The sequence below is a fragment of the Gossypium arboreum genome, chromosome 12 (assembly GCF_025698485.1).
Source record: "Gossypium arboreum isolate Shixiya-1 chromosome 12, ASM2569848v2, whole genome shotgun sequence".
In the NCBI taxonomy this organism is placed as follows: domain Eukaryota; kingdom Viridiplantae; phylum Streptophyta; class Magnoliopsida; order Malvales; family Malvaceae; genus Gossypium; species Gossypium arboreum.
Window position 1 is genome coordinate 8044714 of NC_069081.1, and position 25832 is coordinate 8070545.

The 25832-nt window shown below is 35.1% G+C and overlaps 1 long non-coding RNA gene and 1 pseudogene across 1 annotated transcript; one reads left to right on the top strand and one right to left on the bottom strand.

Moving 5' to 3' along the window:
- The first annotated feature begins 820 nt into the window (after positions 1-820).
- The window catches only part of LOC108477627 (protein JINGUBANG-like), a 30899-nt pseudogene continuing 5887 nt past the window's right edge, over positions 821-25832 (top strand).
- LOC128285755 (uncharacterized) lies at positions 3252-9176 on the bottom strand. Its single transcript, XR_008276304.1, has 3 exons — positions 9104-9176; positions 8953-9021; positions 3252-3314 (listed from the first exon to the last, which is right to left on the bottom strand). It is a non-coding gene; the product is annotated as an uncharacterized LOC128285755 (long non-coding RNA).

The window sequence follows — 25832 nt, forward strand, 5'->3', positions numbered from 1 at the left end:
TATTTCAAAAAATTAATACATTATTAATTGTTTATACATTTTATAATAATTTCAACATAAATATAAGAAATCTTATTAGCTATGATGATTTCAACATTTCAATATAAATAAAAATAATATACAGTATGAAGAGAATCTAAGTTTCAAATTTTCATTACAATAAAGTTACTGATTATATTATTAAACTTCGTACAGATTTTTATAGAAACTTGAGTTTCGATAGAAAATTTACTCAAGTCAGTCATTCATCATATGGCTAATATCATTTGGTGGTATATTATTGTCTTTGTAATTGCATTAGTGCTATTTTATTTACCCAAAAAAGCAATAACTTTTTACAGGTCAGAACTAAAAGATATATTTGTATAATAACTAGAATACAATTTTACATTTTATAGTTTTAAAATTAAATTAAAATTTTATTATTTTGAGATTAAACTATAATTTTTCGGTATATTATAAATATATTTTAAAAGATTAAAGGTTGGATTTTAGGGAGACCAAAACCTTTGGCTATCCCTACTACCGCCCTGACTATGATGAGTGAATATTTTAATAATCTTCAAAAGCAAAAGAATCTAAAATCAAATGTGGCCTGGTGAGTGACCACACTAATGATGTGAGGTGACGTGTTAGGTGCTTCTCAAGTATCCTCTTAAAATGCGACATGTCCAAATTAAGTAGAAATATAACAACTATAAATTTTATTTTGATATGCTTTGAAACCATAAATTTCCTTTACATTAATTCTCCAAAACGTAATAATTACATTTGGGATGTGAGCTGCCACAAATTTTAAGGATATATTTTGAATAAAAAAATGGGCAACATTTTAAGTGGAGATAGGAAGCAATATGAAGTTGAAGGGCAAATGGGGATGGGAATCGCTTTAACATTTTACGACTCTAATATACTACGTTATTGCATGCTTGCTTTTGACGATTTCAAATGTCATTTTCTTCCTAAGAATGGAAACTTATGGTCTCCTAATAACATTTTTATGCACAAACATTTCCGAAATTCAAATAAAATTTCCCTTCACGAAGGATGGTTTGCGCCTGAGCTAAACTAGCAAGATGTTTGCGCAGATGTTACCTTCACGAAAGATGTGCCGTATCTCCGCCACCCAGCCTTCCTCAGTCATGGGTAAACAATCCCTAACATACCTACTCATAGGGTCATCCTCCATATAAGGCCGATTCAACAACCGAGCCACGATCAAAGCATCCAACTCCACGATCAAAGCATCCAACTCCACAATCAGATCTGAAATCCCTATATGATAATTAGACATAAACTTAGCAAACAAAGAAATTACACAAATGATAGTTAACGTGTCAAGCAATAATTGAACCAAGTTTGGAACTAAAAATCACCTATATACAGATATACTAGTAACAAATACAACATAAGCAAAAAATTATAGAAAAATATGCCAACCAATGTCTGATTTGTGATGATTACGTCTTATGTCTTACCCACCAAGTGTCGAAAACCCAGAACCTCATGTTACCTCCAACTTTTCAATTATCTATGTGTATATATATACACTACTTGACCCCCCACTGTTCATTTTGTTTTCCAGAAAATTGAACTAAAATTATTCCATCTTAATCTTCATTTTCCGTCAAAAACATAATCTATAAAGCTTTCTCCAATTTTTTTTTCGATCATGTTTTGTTCATCACCGGGTAGAAATTAGTGAATTAACGTGAAAGGATACGAGTGGAAGGAAGGATGATTATGATTTATGGAGCAAACGGGACTGTATGACTGACCAAACCTGGAAACTCTCCCCCAGCAATCTGAACTTTCAATGTTCTCTATAAATGACAGTGTAGAGGTTGTTGGGATGGAAGGCCATTCCCCTCACCGTGAAAGCAATGGTTTTACGGCCATTCCCCTAGGTATTCCAACAACACCACAACAAGCGGTGACGCTTCTCCTTACATGATGTCATCCCTTAACCCGTGCACTTCTCCATACAACAAATCTCCATGGATTGCCTCAACTCCACCGGATTCTGATTTTGGCCAAAACGGGCTCATTGTGTCGCTTGTACGAGAAGAAGGTCATGTTTATTCGTTAGCTGCTTCTAGGAGATTGTTATACGCGGGTTCCGATAGCAATAACATCCGCGTATGGAAAAACTTGCAGGAGTTTTCAGCTTTTAAATCTAAAAGTAGATTGGTTAAAGCCATTATTCTGTTTGGTGATAGGGTATTTACTAGTCATCAAGATGGTAAAATCCACGTTTGGAAGGTTACATCAACAAATCCTATCATCCACAAAACATAAGGTAGTTTGCCAACTTTCAAAGATCAAATGAAATGCTCCGTCAAACCTAAGAACTACGTCGAAAGCGTTCTTCGAATCAAGCACTTCGATCACTACAGGAAAACAGACATTTAGCAGCGTTTTTAAATTTTAGCGGTGCTTTTTAAAGCATCGCAAAAAACGTCGCTATATGTAACGCCGCTAAAGACCAGGACTTATAGCGGCGCTTATATAAAAAACGCCGCTAAAGATCAGGACTTATAGCGGCGCTTTTTTTTAAAAACGCCACTAAAGACTAGGACTTATAGCGACACTTATATAAAAACGTCGCTAAAAGTCTTGTTCTTTAGTGACATTTTTTAAAAAAGCGCCACTAAAAGTCTTGGTCTTTAGCGGCGCTTTTTAAAAAACGCCGCTAATTTGCCCAGTTTTGCAGTATGCATTTTGCACCTATATCCAACCCTCCTGCAATAAATTCAACCAAAAACAGCAAATATACTATGAAATCCAACCAAAACCCGTAAATTTAAATAATACAAAATTATACGAGAAATATATTATATAAATTGTAAATGAATATTTAAAATATTCTTACAATAATGTTAAAAGTTACAAGAAAACAAATGTCTAAGATGGCGGATTTTGAAATTGCTGGAACATAGTCATCATAGACTAAAGTTGTAGCTGGAGTTCACTGTATTTTCTGTTCTGCTCCTCCTCCCTCACTGCTGCCTCCGCCTCCCTCATTCGCCTCCGCTTTGAGTTGAGAAATTTGCTCATCTGTGCTAGCTTGTATCTGAACTATCTCGATCTTTTAGCCTCGAACTTCACTTGACTTTGACTCCGGAAGGCATGTATTGGTGCGAGGTGGATCCAAAATATTGGGTCGAGTTAACACGGATCCTTGAAATCTAACCCGACCATACCTTTCAGACCCGAAACTTCATTAATAATTACATTATCAATATCCTCAAAATTAACAGAACTATCGATCAAGCGATCGCTTCATACTCTGCCTTCTTATCTTTTAGTTTCTCCTAATAAATCACTCAAAGAGTTAGAAACGAAATATACAATAAAAAGGAATACAACATAACATTATTTAAAATTAAACTAATAAAAACGATGAATTAAAACATTATAATTAAATATTATAAATATTTATAATGAATCAAATTTTATTAAGTAAATATACCATAATTTTGCACCTCGGATGTCATCTGAGTTCCATCTTTTTCCTCATGCGTAATGTCAAAAAGTCAAGGCATCCAACTTTTGACCGACGAGGCTTCCTACAATATAGTAGTAAAAATATTATTTAATAGTAAAAAGTTATTAATACTTGATAGAATTAATAAATCCATAGTACCGCGGCCTGAGCTACACAAGCAAAACTTCTCGATCCTGCCGTGTGCGTAAATTTTTGTTTTTGTCTGCTGCTTGTTCCAATTCACTCATGGTCCTACATAATGAAATTATTATTACGTATATAGTAAATACTATAAACCAAAAAATTTATAAGAGTTTGCAAGTACATAATACCTCTCCTTTCTTCAAATTCCAAAATCGAACCGCATCTTCCCATTGGTACCTCAGCATTTCCGGTGGGACATTTTGCAATTTTTCTTCGAGGCTTATGGGTTTTTTAAAATATTCTTTTTTCAAACTGCTTTTATGGTCTCTCCATTTTTTACCCAATGCCTTCTTGATATAGGCATTAGAGACCTCTAAAGCAAACCGCTCTTAAAAAACACAAGTTTGGGAATTAAATATAAATGAAACTTAAACCAAAGTATTATAAATTACATTAACGTTTTGTTACCTTAATATTAGAGAGCTTGATTTTATTGCTATCGGGCATGTTATGCCATGACTCGTAGTTGATGGGCAACATATTGGCATTTCGTGCTATAATGCCCAAATAGCCTGCTAAAAGTCGAGCTTCTTGTCCAACAGTGACCATGGTCGTTTCTAGTTACTTTGACACGCTCGATGAATTTAAGTTATATAAATCATTAGGAGCGTCGTCCTCACCTCTCAAGGCGTCCCACCATTTTCAGCTGAAAAATAATATATTATTACTATATTGAAATTTAAAAATAAATCAATAATAAAATTTAATACAATTTGTAAAATAAACTTAACATTACTTTGAAATTCCACAGACTTCGTCAAGTGCCTCCAAGACGCTTGAAGATCCAACAACTGCTCATTGTTCAAGACTTACTTCTTCCAAATTTGTAGTATTCTGCATAATACTAAGATCTCTTAATCTTCTTCTAGGCATTTTTCCGCAACACATAAAATAGTTAAAATTTTAGTAAGAAATAACAACAATAGTAAATATAAAATAGTTAAATTATATAACATGAACAATGTTAAAATTATAACATTACATATAAAAAAATCATAAAATCTTACTACATCATAAATCGTAAATATCTTCGTCCACATCCTGACGAACCCATTGAAATTGTGTTCTAGTACTAGGGATATTTTCATTTAAGTTTTGTCCTGGAAAAGGCAAAGTTTCTGATCTTTCAACGATGTCATCTCTACTTCCATTCCCCATGTCAAACAAGTCTCTAGGGGTGTTTCAGAGTACAACGTACCAACCCTCATCAATTGGATCTTTCGAGTAAAAGACTTGTTTAACTTGAGAAGAAAATACATACGGCTCGTCTATCAAATGTTTTCCAGTGTGAATTAATCCAGAGAAATTCACCATTGTAAAACCAAACTGATCATTTTTAATTCTGCGAGTAGTATTAGCATCAACCCAATCACATCGAAATAAGACAACTTTCCATTTTCCATAGTAATCCAACTCAATAATGTCGGTTAGAAGTCCGTAATACTCCACATTTCCCTCGTGATTATTCTTGTCCCTAGCACTAGCGTAACTTGTAATTAAAGAATTAACAACTACTCCACAATTTTGAGTTCTCTTCAATCTCTCGTGATATTTGGTATGAAATCTGAATCCATTCATGATGAAGCCACTATATCTTTTTACTACTCGATTCGGACCTTGGGAAAGCCATTTAACTTCGTCATTAACGACATTCCCACTCCAAACCTATTGAATCAAAAGTAAATTGAGTAATTGTAAATGTTATGAGAAAACATTATTATTTGTCAATAAAATGTTGAGTTGCGTACCGTTTGGCTTAACCTTTCATGAAAAGATTCTGCGAATAACCTATTAATCTTGCGATGTTGTAATCTTCGTGAGCGTGAACGAGATCTTAAGACTTGTTTGTACTCACTATGTTAAAAACATATTTAATTCGTTAAAAAATAAACAAATAAAAAAAAGATGAATATTTGTCATATTCTAGAACTTACTTGCGTAATTGTTCAAGTGCATCGTGGTGGAAAAGAACATATCTATGTGCTTGTATCCAAGATCGGTCAACTAATTCTGCAATTTCAACTTTGCCGATTGGTTCTCTATAACTTTGAAATAAATAAGTTTCGGCCAAGCTAGGATCATTGAGTCCGGCATTTCTACTTGGTCTATTCAATCTTGTTTCAACATCTTCTAAATATCTAGAACAGAATGTCATACACTCCTCTGCCAAGTAGCCTTCAGCAATTGATCCTTCCGGATAACGCTTGTTATGGCAATAAGACTTCAATTTGCTTAGGAACCTAAACACCATATACAACATTATCAAAACTGGTAACTATAGGTATAAAGGTGAATGCCTTTGAAATAAATTAGCACATTTCAATTGGATACATCCAACGAAAGAAAACCGGCCCACCAATTATTGCTTCACGAGGGAGATGAATGACAAGGTGCACCATAATTGTGAAGAAGGAAGGTGGAAAGATCTTCTCCAAATTGCATAATGTCAAAGCGGCTCGATCTTGTACTTTTTCAAGTTCTTCAACATTCAGAACTTTGCCACAAATTGCTTTCATTATATTGGACAGTTCAATTATACAGGACGTTACCTTCTTTGACATACAACATCGTAAAGCAACTGGAAGTAGATCTTGCATCAAGATGTGATAGTCATGTGATTTTAATGAATATAGTCTTCGATCTTTAAGACTTACACATCGAGATATATTTGATGCATACGCATCCGGAACCTTTATATCCTTCAACACCGTGCAGAACATTTCTTTCTCTTCCTTTGACATTGCAAAAATTGTAGGTGCAACCAATATTTTCCATTAGGACGTACTTGGGGATAAAGATCACGCCTAATTCCCATGTGAACTAAATCAATTCAACTCTGAAGATTATCTTTTGATTTACCATCGACGTTCAAAATTGTCTGGATGATGTTCTCGCAGACATTCTTTTCAATATGCATCACATCAAGATTGTGGCGTAATATGTGATGCTCCCAATAAGGCAACTAAAAAAAAATGCTTCTTTTCTTCCACAAGTCCGCCTCTTTAGGGTCATCCTCCTCGTCAGATTTATCATCAGATTCATCCCTCGATCGTCTATTTGTTTGCCTGTTAGATGGTTGATTCAGCTTCCCGTAACTGAAATCCATATCTTTTAACATGAATAAGATTTCAGATCCAATGGTCTGCTCAGGAGCTTTTTTCAACTCTTCAGTACCGTCAAATAAAGCCCTCTGAAATCTATAGCTATGATTTTCATCTAACCGCTGACGATGCCCCATATAGCAGAACTTCTTCCCATTATATAACCACTGTGAACACGTTTGAGCAGCACAACAAAGACAAGCATAACGTCCTCTGGTACTCCAACCAGATAAATTCGCATATGCCGGAAATCATTAATTGTCCACAAAAAGCAAAGACGTAGGTAAAAGTTCTCCTTTCTCAATACATCATACGCCCCAATACCCGCCCATAATTGTTTTAACTCTTCAATAAGTGGCTGCAGATATATGTCAATATCATTTCCGGCCTTTCTCTCGGGGATAATCATAGATAATATCAAAGAAGATTGCTTCATGCGAGCCATGGAGGCAAATTATAAGGAATAAGGACCACGTGCCAAGTCTCGCACGAGGTGCTCATGATTTTAAAAGGATTAAATCCGTCAGATGCTAACCCGAGCCTTACACTCCGAGGATCACTTGCAAAGCTTGGAAATTTATTGTCAAATGATTTCCATGCTAAAGAATCTGTAGGATGCCTTAATAATCCATCATCCGTTCGTTGATCATGATGCCACGTTATAAACTCGACTGTCTTTGACGACATGAATAGCCTTTGAAGCCTTGGGATTAACAGGAAATATCGCAAAATCTTGTTCGGCTTCCTTATTGACTGTGGCCCATATTCATCCTTATTAACATCTTCTGCATCTCTATTCATCCAACGAGGTTTACCGAAAACATGACAAGACTGTTGATTTCTCCGATCACCCCAATACAACATGCAATCATTTGGGCAATTATGAATTTTGTTGTACCCAATGCACAAATCTTTTATCACTTTCTTCATGTCTTTACATGATTGAGGGATTTTTGCAAACGGGAACATTTCTCTCAAAAGCTCTAACAACATTGTCGAAGAGTTTCTGGTCCACCCTCCCAAACATTTTAAGTGGAAAAGGCAAATACAGAATGACATTTTCAAAAATTTTGATCCCTCATAAAGTTCTTCATTCATTTCACCAAGTAACGTGTAGAACTTCACCGCTTCTTCATTCGGTTGTTCATCTGGTACACTTCTTCTCGTTTCCATAAAAGTATTCCCACTGATATTATAATCATCGGATGCAACATAGTTTGGTGGAAATGATTGGAAACCTTCACTTCGCATATTAAATGTATCCCGCATCATACCTTCCATGTCATCTTATCTAACATACTAACGGTAACCACTATAAGAATAACCCGGATTAATCGTCGAAGAGGCTCCACTAAGTGTACACTCTCCATGAAAAATCCATTTTTTATACCCCCGAATGAAGCCATCAACAATTAGATGTTCGTAGACAACTTCACGATAATGCCAATAGATATTGCCACACTTCTTACACGGGCAAAGAATCATATTCTCTTGGCTTGAATTGTGAAATACAAAATCTAAAAAAGATTGCACTCCATTTTGATACTCGTTGCTTGCCCTTGAGAAATTCATCCAAGTCCTATCCATTTCGTAGTTGTTGAAGTCTAAAGTTGGCAATAAGTTACACGGGTAAGTTGTTTATTATGTAAGTCTTGATATGATATATTTTTATGTTTTATGTAAGTTATGTAGATTATGTAAGTTATGAAATTTGAACTTTAAACTATATGCTTTTGAGGAAATTATTAGATTAAACTACATGTATTAGTTAAGTTATGTAAGTTGTTATGTACGTTATGTGAGTTATGTAAATTATGTAAGTTATATGAGAGAAGGTTGGAGAGAAGGTCAGCTATTGTTGTAATTTTAATGAACAAGCAAGCTACATGGTAATAAATATTCAATAGTAAATGAGATCGATAGAACTTTTTTCAAGTCTTTTTGAATTTTTTAAGATTCATCATACGCGGCGTTGTTACACTTAGGGAGGATCCATTATATCTTACAGCTCGATATAAGGCAACCCGTCAGGTTTCCAGCCTATATACTTTGAATCTTTAAAATATTTAAAATAAGGTTGGAAAGAAGGTCAGCTATTGTTGTAATTTTAATGAACAAGCAAGCTACATGGTAATAAAAATTTAGCAACGAAACCTGTACCTAGAACAGATGTCAATGGCTGTGGTGTATTTAGTTGCACCAAATATTAATTTAGGTGCTCGATAGTACCTAGAACAGATGTAAGATTATAAGAGTAGCACCAAATATATTTCAGTTTAAGCAAATATAAAAACTTTATCTATATCAGTACCAAATATTAATTCGAAGATTAAATGGCAGCTTCAGTTGAACCAATAGTTGCAAGAGGAGCAGGAAGCAGTAACTGAAATACATACAACATTAATTCACTAATACAGACACATATAAGATTATAAGAGTAGCACCAAATATATTTCAGTTTAAGCAAATATAAAAACTTTATCTATATCAGTACCAAATATTAATTCGAAGATTAAATGACAGCTTCAGTTGAACCAATAGTTGCAGGAGGAGCAGAAACAAAGAATCGATGCTTGAATCGGTCCAAACAGAAAGTGTTTTTTTAGTGAAGCAGCAATCAAAAGAAAAATATGATATGCCTTAACAATTAACGTAATTATATTTAATATTAAATACCTTTTAATTTAAATATTTTTAATTTAAAAATAATGGATAATCTTGAAATTTTGAAAAGTTTATTTTAATTCAAAATTAAAATTTCATCAATAATGTTTGAATTGAATTGGATTAGTCAGAATGGGAATAAGTTAAAGTATTGGTTCAGAAAAGGGTATAGAATCAATTGAACCATAAATTGGTAGGTATCAATTGAACTAATTAAAAAACCGATTGAACAATATTTTTATTTTTGATTTTTAATATGATCGACAAACCGGTAGCTTGACCGATTCGACCATCGATCCAATTATATAAAAAAAAACATCTCTTTTTTTTATAAAGTAATAAACTTTCAAATTATTTTATAAAATAAATGTAAGGAGCTAATTAAATACAAATGAATGCATAACAATTTTTCAAAAATATTATATTGTTAAAGTAAAATTAATAAAATAACGTAAAACTTTGATTAATTATTTAACAGTTTTTATTTTGAGTTTATTATTTATTTTAAATTGTTTTAAGGAAATTAATCTAAAAATTGTTTTAAAACTAATTTTTAAAAATATTTAATGTATTATTAAAAAATTTAAAGAAATTTTCTATGGCGACTTAAAAATATAAAATATATAAATGAAAAGAGACATGTATTTTTAATTTATTTATCTTCTAACACTATTTATATTTTAAAATTATTGCATGATTAAAATGAAAATCGCAAAAAATGAAACAAAGACATGAAAGAAAACTGTAAAAAAAACATATGTAGCATATTTTCCTATGCGGGGCAGGAATCCAGGGGGTTTTCATTCCCATATATTGGTTTGTGAAAATATATCTCTTCACTTTTGCTTCAAATAAAAAAATGAATTAATTAATAAATTAATTCAAGTTGAAGAAAAATAAAAATGAATCACGAAAAAAGTAATCTTATAAACCGTAAAACAAAAATGAGCAAACTTATTAATTTTAAAAAATATATGATTGTCTGACAGAGCTTGGGCAAATTTGACAGTAGAGAACATGGAGCAACCTCAACCGCAATTGCTTCTAAGGAAGGTGTGATTATAACAACTAGTGCACAATCATGTATCTAGGGGGTTTAGAAAATGATAAGTCTTTCCATCACCTCATTCTCCCACACACTATGTTACTTTCGTTTCTATCCAAAACACCAAACATACTTCTCAACTAGTATCAAGCATCTATTAATTAGGATTTTTAGAAAACCAATAGTCTCTTCTCCTCTCTTCTATCCTATGCTACCGTCTTCATCCTCTCACCTATAATTTTACTCTGATTATTCTACACACCAAAATACACTGATCTGTTTAAGTGCTTAACTGTTTGGACACTACAGTTGAATTCACCGGAGTGGTGCAGAAACATACTGTTGGTTGAAGCATTAAGTAAAAGAATCAACATTAGCCAAGCAGATTCATCAAAACAATAAGAGCAAGAAATTACAGAAGATACCTGCAAATATGAAGCTATATCAGTTGTTGTAACCCATGATCATTCCTCTTGCTGCCTCAAAATCCATTGAAATAGTTTCTCCTGCAAAGAACAAGGGAAAAGAGAGGAAGGATTTATATAATAGATACAATACCAGAGTCAACCAGGGACAAATGAAAGCAATTGTATATATTGATAAAGTTGATAAAAAAATATAAAATTCCATTTTTTTTGAATGAAGAAGGAAACTTTGTGTAATACGATAGAATTAATGCATATTAAAATGGGATAGCGTACACTACAAGTAATAATTTATACTTATCCTCCCGAGAAATGAATCTATTTTTGTTTTTTTGATAAATTATAATAAAAAGGTAAAACTTTAACGGTAACGTGATTAGCGTGACTTTGATCCAAGTCATATCTAGAGCGATGAATTATGTGTAATGAAATTCAATGTAAATCTATCGTATATTAACTTTATGATATTAAGTAATAATCTTATTATTTTTTGAGTTTTATTTGTTTTTCAGTAAAAGAACTACTTTTTAAAGACTTTATTATTGATTACATCTATAAAATAAATTGATGTTACTTTTTGATGTCGCAATTGATATACTTTGTGGTATTCCACAACATTTTTTTTTTCCTTCAAGTCTTCGGTGGTGGATCACTACCAAAACTAGTATTGCTTTCAAGTTTCACATTTTCAACTTTTTTTACCGAACATTTTTCAACTTTATTAATTTCCTTATTTTAACAAATTGAATGACTCATAATACCATTTTAAACTAGTTGAATTTAAAGCCATGGTTGAAAACTAGATACGTCTACATTTAGTATGTGGGTGAAATATATATTTATTGATATAGTGATACAATAGGGAGGTGATATAAAAAAGAGAGTGGTCATCGTTGTAGAGGTCGATTCACTCAATGAAGACTGGGAGCTAGAAGTTTTAGAGAGTGGAGGTGATAAGAGTATTTAGGCTGAGAGTTGAAATTAGGTTGATTAAATGTAGACTTGGTATTATTGGAGAGTTGACCCATTCTTTATAATTTCTGAAAGTATTTATAGGAAAAGGTCTTGTGTAATAGATACAATACCAGACGTCAACCAGGGACAAATGAAAGCAATTATACAACTGAAAACGAAAGCAAAAGAAAGCCTGCAGCAATATTTTAAAATGAAGGGGTTGCAATGAAAGCATTGCAGTGGGAAACATTGTAGGCGCTAAAATTATTCATAACCAATTTAAGCCAACAATGAGCAAGACTACGGGACCAATGGAATAAAACAAGGACGCAAATCAACCACAAGCACCATTCACCGCATATGAACAAATCAATAAATCAAAGAACTAAGTAAAAATCTAGAAGCAGAGGGCTCTATCGTGAGAACTGAGGACACAAGTTCAAGAACTAGGGAACTTCAAGTATGGCGGTCTAGAGTAATACGAAAATGACCCACAACTGTTTTTAAAAGCAAAATAAGAAAAGCTTACCCTATGAACATGAAGATTCCATTACATGCTTGTTCATGGCAGGAGTTGCTTAAATGGCTTCCAAAGCTTTTCAACTTATATATCTGCAGTTTTCAAAAGTTATAAAAAGGATAAGAAACTTTAATGGAGTTTGCAAAAAAGGAGATTTAGGGATTTAAGTCAGATGTATGTTAGCTCGACAATGAATCTTAATCGTGTCTGTTGATTCTTTTGGGGAAAATTTAGGGATTAGAAGAAATTAGAGAATTGGAGAAATCTATTTTGGGTTGGGGGGAATGGGTGTCGGGCATGAGAAAGAAGCAAACATTTCAAGGAAAACGACACCGTTCAAGGTAAACAATTAAGTTTTTTTGCGGCCGGTAATCCCCTAAATATCCATTTAAAACGATCTCGTTTACTATTTTAATTTTTTGCGGCGTTTTAATTTTAATTTTACTTAAATCCCTTAAATCTTTATAAATACTTAAAGTAAATTTATTTAAACCTAATGATATTGTTTTAATTTTTTTATAAATATATACAAGTTATTTTCATTTGATATTTATTAATTTTTAAATATAAACAAGTTAAATATTTTGAATTATATTTTTTTCTATTAGTTGTTGAATTATATGTAAGTTGTGGATTTAGTCCTTTTATTTTCATTTTGTTATTTTTAGTCATTTTAATTTTCAAATTTTAAAATTGTAGAATTAATTAAATGGTAGCTATTAAATTCATTAAGTTTTGCTATTTCTAAAATCTAATGTAACAAACATATTACTCACAAAAAGTCAGTTACGGATTTAACGGTTGTCATTTGTGTCAAAATTAATATTTTAAAATTCGAAAAGTATATATAGGGACCAATAATAATCTAATTGGATAACATGAACTCAACCTACAACTTTACACACAATACCAAGACTAATAGCATAATTTAATCAAACATATATAATTGCTATCATTTGAGTCACCATTACTAAAATTTTAAATTTTGAAAAGTACAAACGATAAAATTGATCGATTTGAAAAATACAGGGACTAAAACTAATCAAATTAAAATATAAGGACTAAATACACATTTTACATATAGTACATGGGATAATAGCATAATTTGCCTTTTTTTTTAAATTAATACAACTATGATTCAAACCCATATTACTCTAGGGTACATATGAAAACGACGACGTTTACTTTAAAGTCCTATGTTTTTGCGGCGTTTTTTTTAAAAACGCCGCTAATCCTCTAAATCTTCATATAAAACGACGCCGTTACGTTATACTTTTTTTTTCTTTTTGTGGCGTTTTTAAAAAAACGTCGGTACTCCCCTAAAAATCCAATTAAAACGACGCCGTTTTCGTTAAACTGCTATGTTTTTTGCGGCGTTTTTTAAATAAACGCCACTAATCTCTTAGTTTTTATATTTCATTTTTATTTGTTATATTCTATGACAATTTTAAGTTTAAATTTCACTTAAATAAATTAAGTGTAGAGGAATTAATTTGAATTGAATTATTTTAATATATCAAAATATTTTTAGATTAAATCTTAAACCATTTTATTTATATAAAGTTTATCTATTATCTCTTAAATAATTATAATTTTAATATAATATTCAAATTAATATTATCTCTTTTACAATTATTAAGAAATCGTTTAATATATAAATTAAATAACACTACTTAATCATAACCCTAAACCTTTAACCCCTATCCCATAAACACTAAACTCTAAGGCGCTCTAAATTATAAAGCCTAAACCCTAAACCCTAAACCCTAATCCCCAAACCCTAAAAATTAAATCATAAACTTCACAACCCAAACCTTAAACCCCAAATCATAAACATTAGATCTTAGACCAATATCACCTTAAACCCTATATATATATATATATATATATATATATATATATATATATATATTACAAGGACAAAGATAATTAAAAAGGAATTTTATTGCTTATCTAAACTTTAAACCTCTTAACCCCTATCCCATAAACACTAAACCCTTAACCCCAAACCCTTACACCTTAAACTCCAACCCTAACCCCTAAACCTTAAATCATAATCCCTAAACCCATAATTTATCATAAACCTTCAAATACTAGTTAACTCTTAAACTTAAACCCTAAACTATATATCTTAAACCATAGTTAACTCATAAACCTTAAACCATAAACCTTAAACTACAATGATAATTAATTTAATATTTTAAATTCAATACTATCTCTTTTACGATTATATAAGAAAATATTTAATATATTGTATAACCATAAATTTTAATAATTATTATTTTAGGGGTTATAGATTAGTGTTTATGATATTTTTGAGGTTTAGGGGTTATATGACTTTTAGCGACGTTTTACCAAAAGCGCCGGGTTATAGATTAGTGTTTATGATATTTTTGAGGTTTAGGGGTTATATGACTTTTAGCGGCGTTTTACCAAAAGCGCCGTTAATGCTCTGGTCTTTAGCGGCGTTTTAATAAAAGCGCCGCTAATGCTCTGGTCTTTAGCGGCATTTTACCAAAAGCGTCGCTAATGCTCTGGTCTTTAGCGGCGTTTTACCAAAAGCGCCACTAATGCTCTGGTCTTTAGCGGCGTTTTACCAAAAGTGCCGCTACTGTTTTTAGCGGCGTCTTACCAAAAATGCCGTTATTGCTCTGTGTTTTACAATTTTTGCGGTGTTTTTTGATAAAACGCCGCTAAAAACGCCGTTAAAGCCCTATTTTCATGTAGTGGATGCAGTTTCTTACCTGAGCTTGAATGAAGAAGTTGGGCTGTTGTATTCAGGGTCTTGGGATAGAACCATGGAAGTATGGCGAGTAGCCAACTCCAAGTACTTGGAATCCATTGTTGCTCACTATTATCAGCATCTCATTAATAGAAAAGCTTTGCTGATGAAGTTAGTTAAAAGTGTTAGTTAGTTAGTGAAACACAGTTAGTTTATTTGCTATCTGCTTGTATTAAATACCCCTTTGCATTTCAATGATATTAAATGAAAAAAGAAATATTTTCATATCAGCTTTATTTTGCATCTCAACATGGTATCAAGAGCTAAGGTTTTTTGGTATAATTTTTTTCTCTCTTGTTTTCTTTTTCACGGCCACTGAAACTGTGCCTGTGGTTGATACCCTTCGACACTCTTTCAACACTGAGGAAGCAATTCATTCACAAGGTCAAGGCAGTGCTGTACTACAAACAGTCCATTATTTTTCCAAGCATGACACCATTAAACTCAGTGAATAGAATTTTCTCCTTTGCAAACATCAACTCTTATTGATTCTTGAAGGGTACGATCTTGAAGGTTTTGTGTTAGGCACTATTCCTGTTCCTTTTCTTTTCATCCTTGGGAATAAGGGTCAGTTAGTTGCTAATCCTACATTTCTTGTTCATAAGAAACAAGACAAGTTTTTGGCATCTTGGCTACTCTCTACAGTCACAAATGACATCTTGGTTCATCTCACAATAGCCAAGACTAGTTTTGAGATCTGGACGACCATTAAAAGAAAATTTGGTGAAAAAACCAATATCATGATTTCGAGTATGTGCCATGCTCTATACTCACTCAAGAAAGCAAATCTTACAGTCAATGAGTACTTGTCCAAGGTAAAAAGTCTAAGAGACAGTCTTATTGCTACTGGTAGTTTGGTTACTGAACAAGAACAAGTGAGCATTATCTTGGTTGGTCGTTCAATTGAATATGATTCCATTCATGTGCTTGCCTCTGTTATCCTATGTCTCTTGATTTGTTGACTGAAATGCTTCTTGATTGTGAAGCACGACAACTTGCTTTGTTGACAGAGGTTTATTTACAAGCTAATTTGGCCTCCCATTCAAAACATGATAATTTGAGAAACACTGAAGACTCCAATAGCTACTCTCATGAGTCTAAGAAAGGACACAGAGGATAAGGTCGAGGCTGGTCTCGTGGCAGAGCTTATGGTAAATAGAAAGGGATGGTCACGATCCAGACCACAGTGGTAATTATGTTGCAGACTTGGACATGTGGTTCAGTCTTGTTATCATAGATTTGATGAGAATTTTTCTGCTATGAGTTCGATGACAGTTAACTATCTTCATTTCAATGGGCAAAGTTACTCCTCTCCTACTCTTTCATGCTCTTCTCTGTCCCACTACTGTAATTCCCATTCCCAGCCTCCTTCTTCATCTCCTCGGTCGTTTCCTCGAGCTTCTTCTTCAACATCACCTGATTAGATCTGGTATCGTGACTCTGGGGCCACAAATTACATTACTCCTGACCTGGCTACACTCTCGTCTATTTCTCCCTACACAAGTACAAATCAGGTGTCTATGGGAAATGGTGAATCTGTTTCTATAGTTCATGTAGGCTCTTCTTCTTTATTGGTTGGTCCTAGGCTTTTGCGCCTTAAGAATGTTCTGCATGTACCTATTGTCTGTAAGAATTTACTAACTGTAGGTCAGTTTGCAAGGGATAATGCTGTTTATTTTGAGTTTCACCCATATTTGTGTTTTTTGAAAGATACTCAGACAAAGAAAACTCTTCTAGTGGGCCACATACTAATGGTATTTACAGGTTTGATGTGTCTCAGGCTTCTTCCAACAACCCTATTACTGCTCAACAGTCCAACTCAGCTATTTTATGCAATACACAACTCTCTCATTCTCCTACATTATGGCATAACAGGCTTGGCCATCCGTGTAATAGCACGCTTTGCACATATCTTGAGATCTTGTAATGTTTCTTTCAAACATAGCTATTTGCCTCATGTATGCTCAGCTTGTCAATTAGGCAAATCTTACAAACTACATTTTAGTCCTTCTCAAACAGTGTATTCTTTGCCTTTTGAACTTGTTGTATCTGATGTTTGGGGACCAGCACATATACTATCCAATGGATTCTCCTATTATGTTTCGTTTGTTGATATGCACAGCAGGTATACTTGGCTTTATTTTCTAAAGACCAAGTTTAAGGTTTTCAAATGTTTCATTCATTTCCAACAAATGGTACAAGTTTAATCTGGGTGTTCTATAAATATGCTTCAAAGTGATTGGTGGGGAAAGTATCACTCTCTGTCTAATGAGCTTTCCAAGCTTGGTATTCAACATAGAGTTACCTACCCTCATACCTCAGAACAGAACGATGTGGCTGAAAGGAGGCATCAACAAATCGTTGACATGAGGTTGACTCTCTTGGCTCAAGCATCTGTGGCCTTGGAATTCTAGTCATTTGTATTTGCTCATGCTATTCATGTGATTAACAGGTTACCTACTCCTGTTCTACAAAAGAGTAGTCCTTATGAAAGACTTTATAAAGCAAACCTGCTTATTCTCACCTAAAGGTGTTTGGATGTACTTGCTTTCCTTATTTACGACCATTTTATCAACACAAACTGCAGTATCATTCAAAGCGATATGTTTTTCTTGGATTTGGAACAAATCAAAAAGGCTACAAGTACCTTGATGAAGATGGTCGAATCTTTGTATCTCGACATGTTGTCTTTGATGAATCCTAGTTCCCATTTCAACATGGTTTTTCTTCATGATCTCCCTAAGATTCCATCAGAGTTCTTCATCAACGGTCTCACATTTCTGTGGTTACAGTGACTATTCCTCTAGCTGGTGTTTCTGCTCCTTCATCAGGGCCAGTCATCTCTTCTCCTATGGTAAGTCCTTGTTCAGTTTATTCTAGCATAAACTCTCATATTGATCACTCTCCTTCTGTAGATCAACAAGCAGATTCCTTAGCTACAGCTTGTGTGCCTGCCATCTGTTATCCATCTACTTCTTCTGTCAGGATAACCGCATTTGTCAATTCACACCCTATACAAACTCGATCCAAGAGTGGCATTTACAAACCAAAGGCCTTTTCTTCTATTCTGACTAAAAAAAAACCAACTTTCATTACAGAGGCATTTCAGAGTCCTACCTGGATAGTAGCTGCACAAATTGAATATCAAGCTTTACTTTCCAATCACATTTGGGATCTTATGCCCTTTCCTGTAGGTTGAAGAGCAGTAGGGTGCAAATGGATTTTTATGATCAAACTAAATGCTGATGGTTCTGTGACTCGATACAAAGGCTGGTTGGTGGTGAAAGGTTACCTTCAAGAGGTAAGTATTGATTTTCAGGAGACCTTTAGTCTTGTGGTTAAACCGAAAATGATTAGAATAGTGTTGGCAATCGTTATGTCCTTGGGTTGGTTTTTTAGGCAGGTAGACATTAATAATGCCTTCTTGAATGGTGATTTGCATGAGGAAATTTATATGGTGCAAGCACCATGTTTTGAACAGCAAGGGAACAATGGTCAACAGTTGGTATGCAAGTTGAGAAAAGCCTTGTATGGCCTTAAGCAAGCACCTCGGGCTTGGTTTCACAAGCTAAGGGAATTTTTTTTAGCTAATGAGTTTGAAGTATCCAAAGCTGACAATTCTCTTTTTATCCATCGATCGGGAGATCAGTTACTATATGTTGTAGTCTATGTTGATGACATTATTGTCACTAGTTCTACCTCTCAAGCTATAAACCACTTTGTTAAGAAGCTCGATAAATAGTTCTCTTTGAAAAACTTGAGAAAGCTAAGTTACTTTTTGGGGATTAAAGTCAATTACATTTATGATGGTATTTTTCTTAGCCAAAGGAAATACATACTTGATCTCCTTAGAAAGACATCAATGGACAAGTCTAATGGTTCTCCTACACCAATAGTTACAACCTCTCGATTATCAGTACATGAAGGCAGCCCTGTTGAAGATAAACAATTTCTCAGGAGCATTGTTGGTGCTCTACAATATATGGTGATTACCAAGCTAGACATTTCCTTCTCAGTCAACAAAGTCTGTCAGTTCATGCATCAACCATTGGATTTACACTTTTGAGCTGTTAAAAGAATATTGCGTTATTTGTAAGGCACTTTGGATCATGGCTTAAGGTTCAATTGAGCTCTAAAATTTTTACTTGAAGGCTACTCCTATGACAGCCCTAAATTGACCCTAATCGGAAAGTGGTTTCGGGACCACTAAACTGAGTCATAAAAATAATTAACTGTCATAGTTGATGCTCATTATATGTACATATGCATGTGTGAAAATTTCATGGTTGAATTTTGTAAATTGTAGGTGAATTTTTATCAAATAGGACTTATGTGAGAAAATTTAGAAATGTGCTAGGCAAATGTAGGATGGCCTATAAGTGCATGTTGTGAAAAAGGTGGGTTTGCATGTCAATTTACCCAAATGTAAGCATGATGGCCGGCCATACTATGGGTGGGAAACATGTTGCAAACATGTTTAGTTAGTGGGTATGTAGGAAAAAATAAAATAAGAAATATGGGTAATAAAGAAAAAAAAAAAAGAATGGTGTGAGTGTACCCCCCATTGCCGTGAGTTGAAGGAGAGAAGAAAGAAAAAAATGTTCATCATTTTCTTTCACCTCTTGTGGCATGAAAATGAGGGAGTTTGAATGCTTAATAAGGAGGGAAGAAGGAGAGCTCATGTTTTCTTTCTTTTGTAATTGTCGTAACTAGAGGAAGAAGAGGAAGCAAGATTCGGCCAAAGTGGTCCTTTAGATCAAGGTATGTTCAATGATATTTTTTGGAAGTTTACACAACCTTTGGGTGATGAGTCTAAATTCTATCTATCCCAAGGTTGGATTTGGGGTTGTCGGAGAGTTGGGATTTGACAAAGAAGCTTAAAAATTTTAGTTGATACCTTGATGCTATTAACATGTTAGTTATATGGATGTGTTAAGTTGCTTGTTATGTTAGCATGAAAGTTGAAGTTGTTAGGTCATTTTGTTGGAGGTGCCGAATTTAGGACTAAAAAGAGAATGAGTATTCGGCTAACATAGTTGAAAGGGGATGTTGCCGATTTTTAGATTTAGGTTTTGGGAGTGGCTATAATGGACATTAAGATGTAGAACTTAAGAAACGTAGTTATATGTGAATTTACATGATAATACAAATAGATGTGAAAATATATGCTAGATTAGGAAAAAAAAATTGATTAAGTGTTCATGAGATGAAATTAGGTGATTAAAAGATGTTATAGTTGACATTGTATATATATACATACATTCGGCCATCTCATTGAGTTTGAAGGTGGTGTTAAATCTAATTGTGATGCCCATTTGGAAGTGTATATATATATGTATAGATATATGTAAGTATGCCCGTTCGTGATGTTACCTTTAATCATGTGTATAATCGACTAAATGGGTAACTAGTGAGGATGGTTGCCGAATATACAAACATACATATGCATGTGTAATTGAATTATGAATGTTTAGCAAGATGGTTAAACTAGTTAATTCATTGATTAAGCTCAAGGAATTAAAGAAGGAGAATCAAGCAACGGAAAGACGAAGGTCATCGAGTAGCCGACTTGGAACTATTTTACCCAACACAAGGTAAGTCACTAAGCACATATTTTGTATTGATTTAAATAGACATGATGTCTATGTAATTATGCCGAAAGGAATGATAAATTTATATACATGTATGTATGTGGTGATGAAAGTATTGAATAAAAAGAAAAGTGGTGAGATGTATTGAGTTGTTAATTTCGGCACTAAGTGTGCGGGTATAAACAATCGTGATCATGAGAATGGCACTAAGTGTGCGGGTTTAAAATTTGTACAGCACTAAGTGTGCGAGTTTGATCATATAGCACTAAGTGTGCGAGTTGATTATATAGCACTAAGTGTGCGGAATCACTATTGACACTGAGTGTGCGACATTATTGAGTCGATCACGGACAGCGGATCGGGTAAGCACCTTGAGTTCATGGCTAATAAGCGCTATGTTTATATTTGGAGTTGAGCTTGGTAAGTTTTGAACCTATGTGACAATTTTAATTGAAGTCACATACATGAGAATTATCATGAATAAGTGAAAAGGCTATTTAGTTGTATGATTGTAACGAAAACAAAAATGATGTATAAAAACGCTTCGAATATCCTATTGATTAGTATATGGAATGTGAATGTGAATGTGTAACTTGGTGTGAGATTGAACCGAAAGGTCTAAGGAACTATGGTATAGTTCGGTTTAGAGGAAGTAATTAGCATCGTTCCATTTTGTTTTCCTCTTATGATAATGTTATTAATGGATGGTAGTGCATTGCTTATGACTTACTGAGTTACGTACTCATTTGGTGCTTATTGTTGTTTATTTAGGTTCTTGATCCATTTTGCGTGCTTGGGACCGTCGTCGAAGTCATCACACCGGCTAACAACTTTTGGTATTTTCTTCGTAGTTGGTCTTGGAGTACATTTCGGCATGTATAGGCTATTATGTTTTGTTTGAACTTGGTATGTAAAATTTTGAATAGCCATGCGAAAATGGCTTATAAATGTTTTGAGCATAATGTTATAATCATTCAGTATGTATATGCTCATTAAGAGGCACGGAAATGTTTGGCAACGATCAGCCATTAGAATGGTTCATCATGATCATATTTTGGACTATATATGAAAAAGGGGTGGTTGAATCATAGAAACTATGTGTTAGAGAAAGTCTACCCTAGAAATAGATGCTGGCAGCAACAGTGATGTGAATGTGAAAAATCACTAAAAATAGTAGGAATGGAATTAAATAGTGAATAAATTATGTAAATGAACCTTGATGAATCCATTTTCATATGGAAGAAACGAAACGGTCATATGAGTTGTATGTTAAAAGATATTTGGGTTTTCGTGAAACAGGGCCAGAACGGTTTCTGGATTCCCTGTTCCGACTTTGAAAATTCATTATAAATTAACCAGAGATAATTAGGGGTCATACCATATATGTATAAATTTCTATTTGAGTCTAGTTTCTATAGAAACAAACGGAATCAGTATTGAAGCCCTGCACAGGGAGTTATTCGAGTTGTAACGCACGAAGATCAGTGTAGTCGACCCCTGTAAAATAGGAGACTTTAACTAATAAACTGTACTAATTGGCTCAACCAAAAATTCTAGAAAAAAATCTGTAGATGGAAATATGAGTCTAGTTTCAGGGAAAAATTACGAAACTGATTTTCGAGTTGTAAAACTCAAGTTATGGTTTTTGAAGTGACTAGTACACAGATTGGCAGCTTGTCTGGGAAATTCTCAATAAGTGGTTTGAAGTCTGTTAACACCTCGTGTTCGACTCCGGCGACGGTCTCGGGTTCGGGGTGTTACAATTTTATTAGTATCAGAGCTATGGTTTAGTCGGTTCTAGGACTACCATAGCACGTATGAGTCTAGCTATACATGCCTTAATGTTAATGTTTAAATGTGTGATGACTTCTGACGGTTAAAATTATTGTTTTGATTAGTAAATGGATCCCGGTGTAGAGAGAACCTTGGCGGATGACGTTGAAAGTGTAGCCGTTGCTCCTGCACAAGGGACGCCGCCTGTTGAACCTCAGTCATCTGCGAATAATCAGGGTGAGAGGGCTAGACAAGCCTTCTTTACCATGATGAACGAGTGGGTCACGCAATATGCCCGAACCAATCCGGCTGTCCAACACTTCCCGAATTTGAATAATCCACCCCAAGAACCCGTAATGCCATCAGTTACTGATCCTGTGAGGCTGAGTAAGCCACCTGTAGACTTGATTAGGAAGCGCGGGGCTGAGGAGTTTAAGGCCATAGTTACTGATGATGCCGAAAGGGCCGAGTTCTGGCTTGATAACACCATTCGGGTGTTTGATGAACTGTCATGCACACCCGATGAATGTCTAAAGTGTGCTATATCCTTGTTGCGAGACTCAGCTTACTATTGGTGGAGGACTTTGATTTCCATAGTCCCGAACGAACGAGTTACTTGGGATTTCTTTCAAATAGAATTTCGAAAGAAATATATTAGTCAACGGTTCATCGATCAAAAGCGTAAGGAATTTTTAGAACTCAAGCAAGGCCGTATGACAGTATCTGAATACGAACATGAGTTCGTAAGACTCATTCGGTATGCCCGGGAGTGTGTGTCTGATGAGGGTGCTATGTGCAAGAGATTTGAGGAAGGATTGAATGAAGATTTAAAGCTACTAGTGGGTATTTTGGAGATAAAAGAATTCGTAACACTAGTTGAACGAGCCTGCAAGGCGGAGGAACTTGGAAAGGAGAAGAAGAAGGCTGAATTTGAAGCTAGAGACTATCGCAAAAGATCGACGGGTAAAGCTCCGTTCTCGGCTGTAAAGAAGTTCAGGGAGGACACTAATAAATCGAGGACGACTGCGGGAATTTCCATTAGAGCACGACCATCGACGGACTCCGAGCTACTTCGGTAGCTAGTGTGGGCAATAACCGTCAAGAGAAACTGAATGCCCCCAATGTGGGAGAAGACACATAGGTGAATGTTGGGGTAAGTCTACCAAAGGGACTGTTACGGATGCGGTTCGAAGGACCACTTCATTAGAGATTGCACGGAGCTTGATGAGAAGAATAGGATACAAGGTGCAAGACCTAGTGGGATGACAGCTAGAGGTAGACCACCAAGAATTTCAGGAGGTAGGGGTGGTAGTCAGAGAGGGGCCACTGATACGGCTATTCGATCTGAGACCCGTACTCCTGCTAGGGCATACGTCATCCGTGCACGAGAGGAAGCATCCTCCCCTGATGTTATCACTGGTACTTTCACTCTCTTTGATACTAATGTGATTGCTTTGATTGACCCTGGTTCTACTCATTCTTATATATGCGAAACCTTAGCATCCAGTAAGACTTTATCTATTGAGTCTACTGAGTTCGTAATTCGGGTGTCAAATCCCTTGGGTCGTTACGTGCTTGTCGACAAAGTGTGCAAGAAATGTCCCTAGTAATCCGAGGGTCCCGCTTCCCGCGGACCGATGCTTTTGCCGCTTGATGAATTTGATGTTATTCTTGGTTTGGATTGGTTGACCGTGCATGATGCGGTTGTGAATTGCAAAAGCAAGACTATTGATTTGAGGTGCGCGAATAACGAGATAATCCGAGTTGAGTCTACGGACTTAAAGAGGTTGCCAGCTGTAATATCAACAATGTTGGCCCAGAAACATGTAAGAAAGGGGTGCGAAGCATACCTTGCGTATGTACTTGATGATAAGGAATTGGAAAAGAAACCCAAATCGGTGCCGGTGGTTTGTGAATACCCGGATGTTTTTCCTGAAGAATTACCGGGTTTACCACCTGTTCGGGAAGTAGAGTTTGGTATTGAGCTTGTACCTGGGACTACGCCAATTTCGATAGCTCCGTATCGTATGGCACCAACCGAGTTGAAAGCTCAGTTGCAAGAGTTGACGGATAGAGGTTTCGCTCGACCAAGTTTTTCACCTTGGGGTGCACCAGTGTTGTTTGTGAAAAAGAAGGATGGAACCATGAGGTTGTGCATCGACTATCGTCAGCTTAATAAAGTGACAATAAAGAACAAATATCCGTTACCGCGTATCGATGATTTGTTTGATCAACTGAAGGAGCCTCGGTGTTCTCAAAAATAGATTTGAGATCGGGCTATTATCGATTCATGAACTCGGGATTCGGACATACCCAAACCGCCTTGAGCGAGATATGGTCACTACGAGTTCTTAGTGATGCCGCTTGGGCTCACTAATGCCCCTGCGGTATTTATGGATTTGATGAATCGGATCTTCAGACCGTATTTGGATCGGTTCGTAGTTGTGTTCATTGACGACATCTTGGTCTATTCAAGAGATGAGACCGAACATGTGGAGCACCGAGATTAGTGTTGCAAATTTTACGGATAAGCGGTTATATGCTAAGTTCAGCAAGTGTGAGTTCGGTTAAGAGAGGTTAGCTTCTTGGGTCATGTGGTATCTCGATCGGTATTCGAGTCGACCGAGCAAAATTTCAGCCATACTTAACCGGAAGCCTCAGAAATATTATCGAGGTTCGAGCTTTTGGGACTTGCTTACTTACCGACGGTTTGTGAAAGGTTTCTCGATGATAGCCACACCCATGATGAAACCGCTTGAAAAGATGTCAAGTTTGAATGGACGGAAAAGTGTCGAAAAGTTTCGATCAATTGAAAACTCATTTGACGGAAGCTCCAAGATTAGTGCAACCGAATCGGCAAAGAGTTTGTCATCTATAGTGACGCCTCCCTACTTGGGTTAGGTTGCGTATTGATGCAAGAAGGTCGAGTTGTGGCCTATGCGTCGAGACAATTAAAGCCACATGAGAAAAATTATCCGACCCATGATCTCGAACTAGCTGCCATCGTATTCGCTTTGAAAATATGGCGACACTACCTATTTGGGGAGAAGTGTCATGTGTATTCGGATCACAAAAGTCTCAAATATTTGATGACTCAAAGAGACTTAAATCTGAGACAAAGACGTTGGCTTGAGTTGTTGAAAGATTATGAGCTGGTCATTGATTATCACCCGGGAAAGGCTAATGTGGTTGCGGACGCCTTAAGCCGGAAATCACTGTTTGCTTTACGAGCAATGAATGTACACTTGTCTATCCTACCCGACAATGTGTTAATAGCTGAATTAAA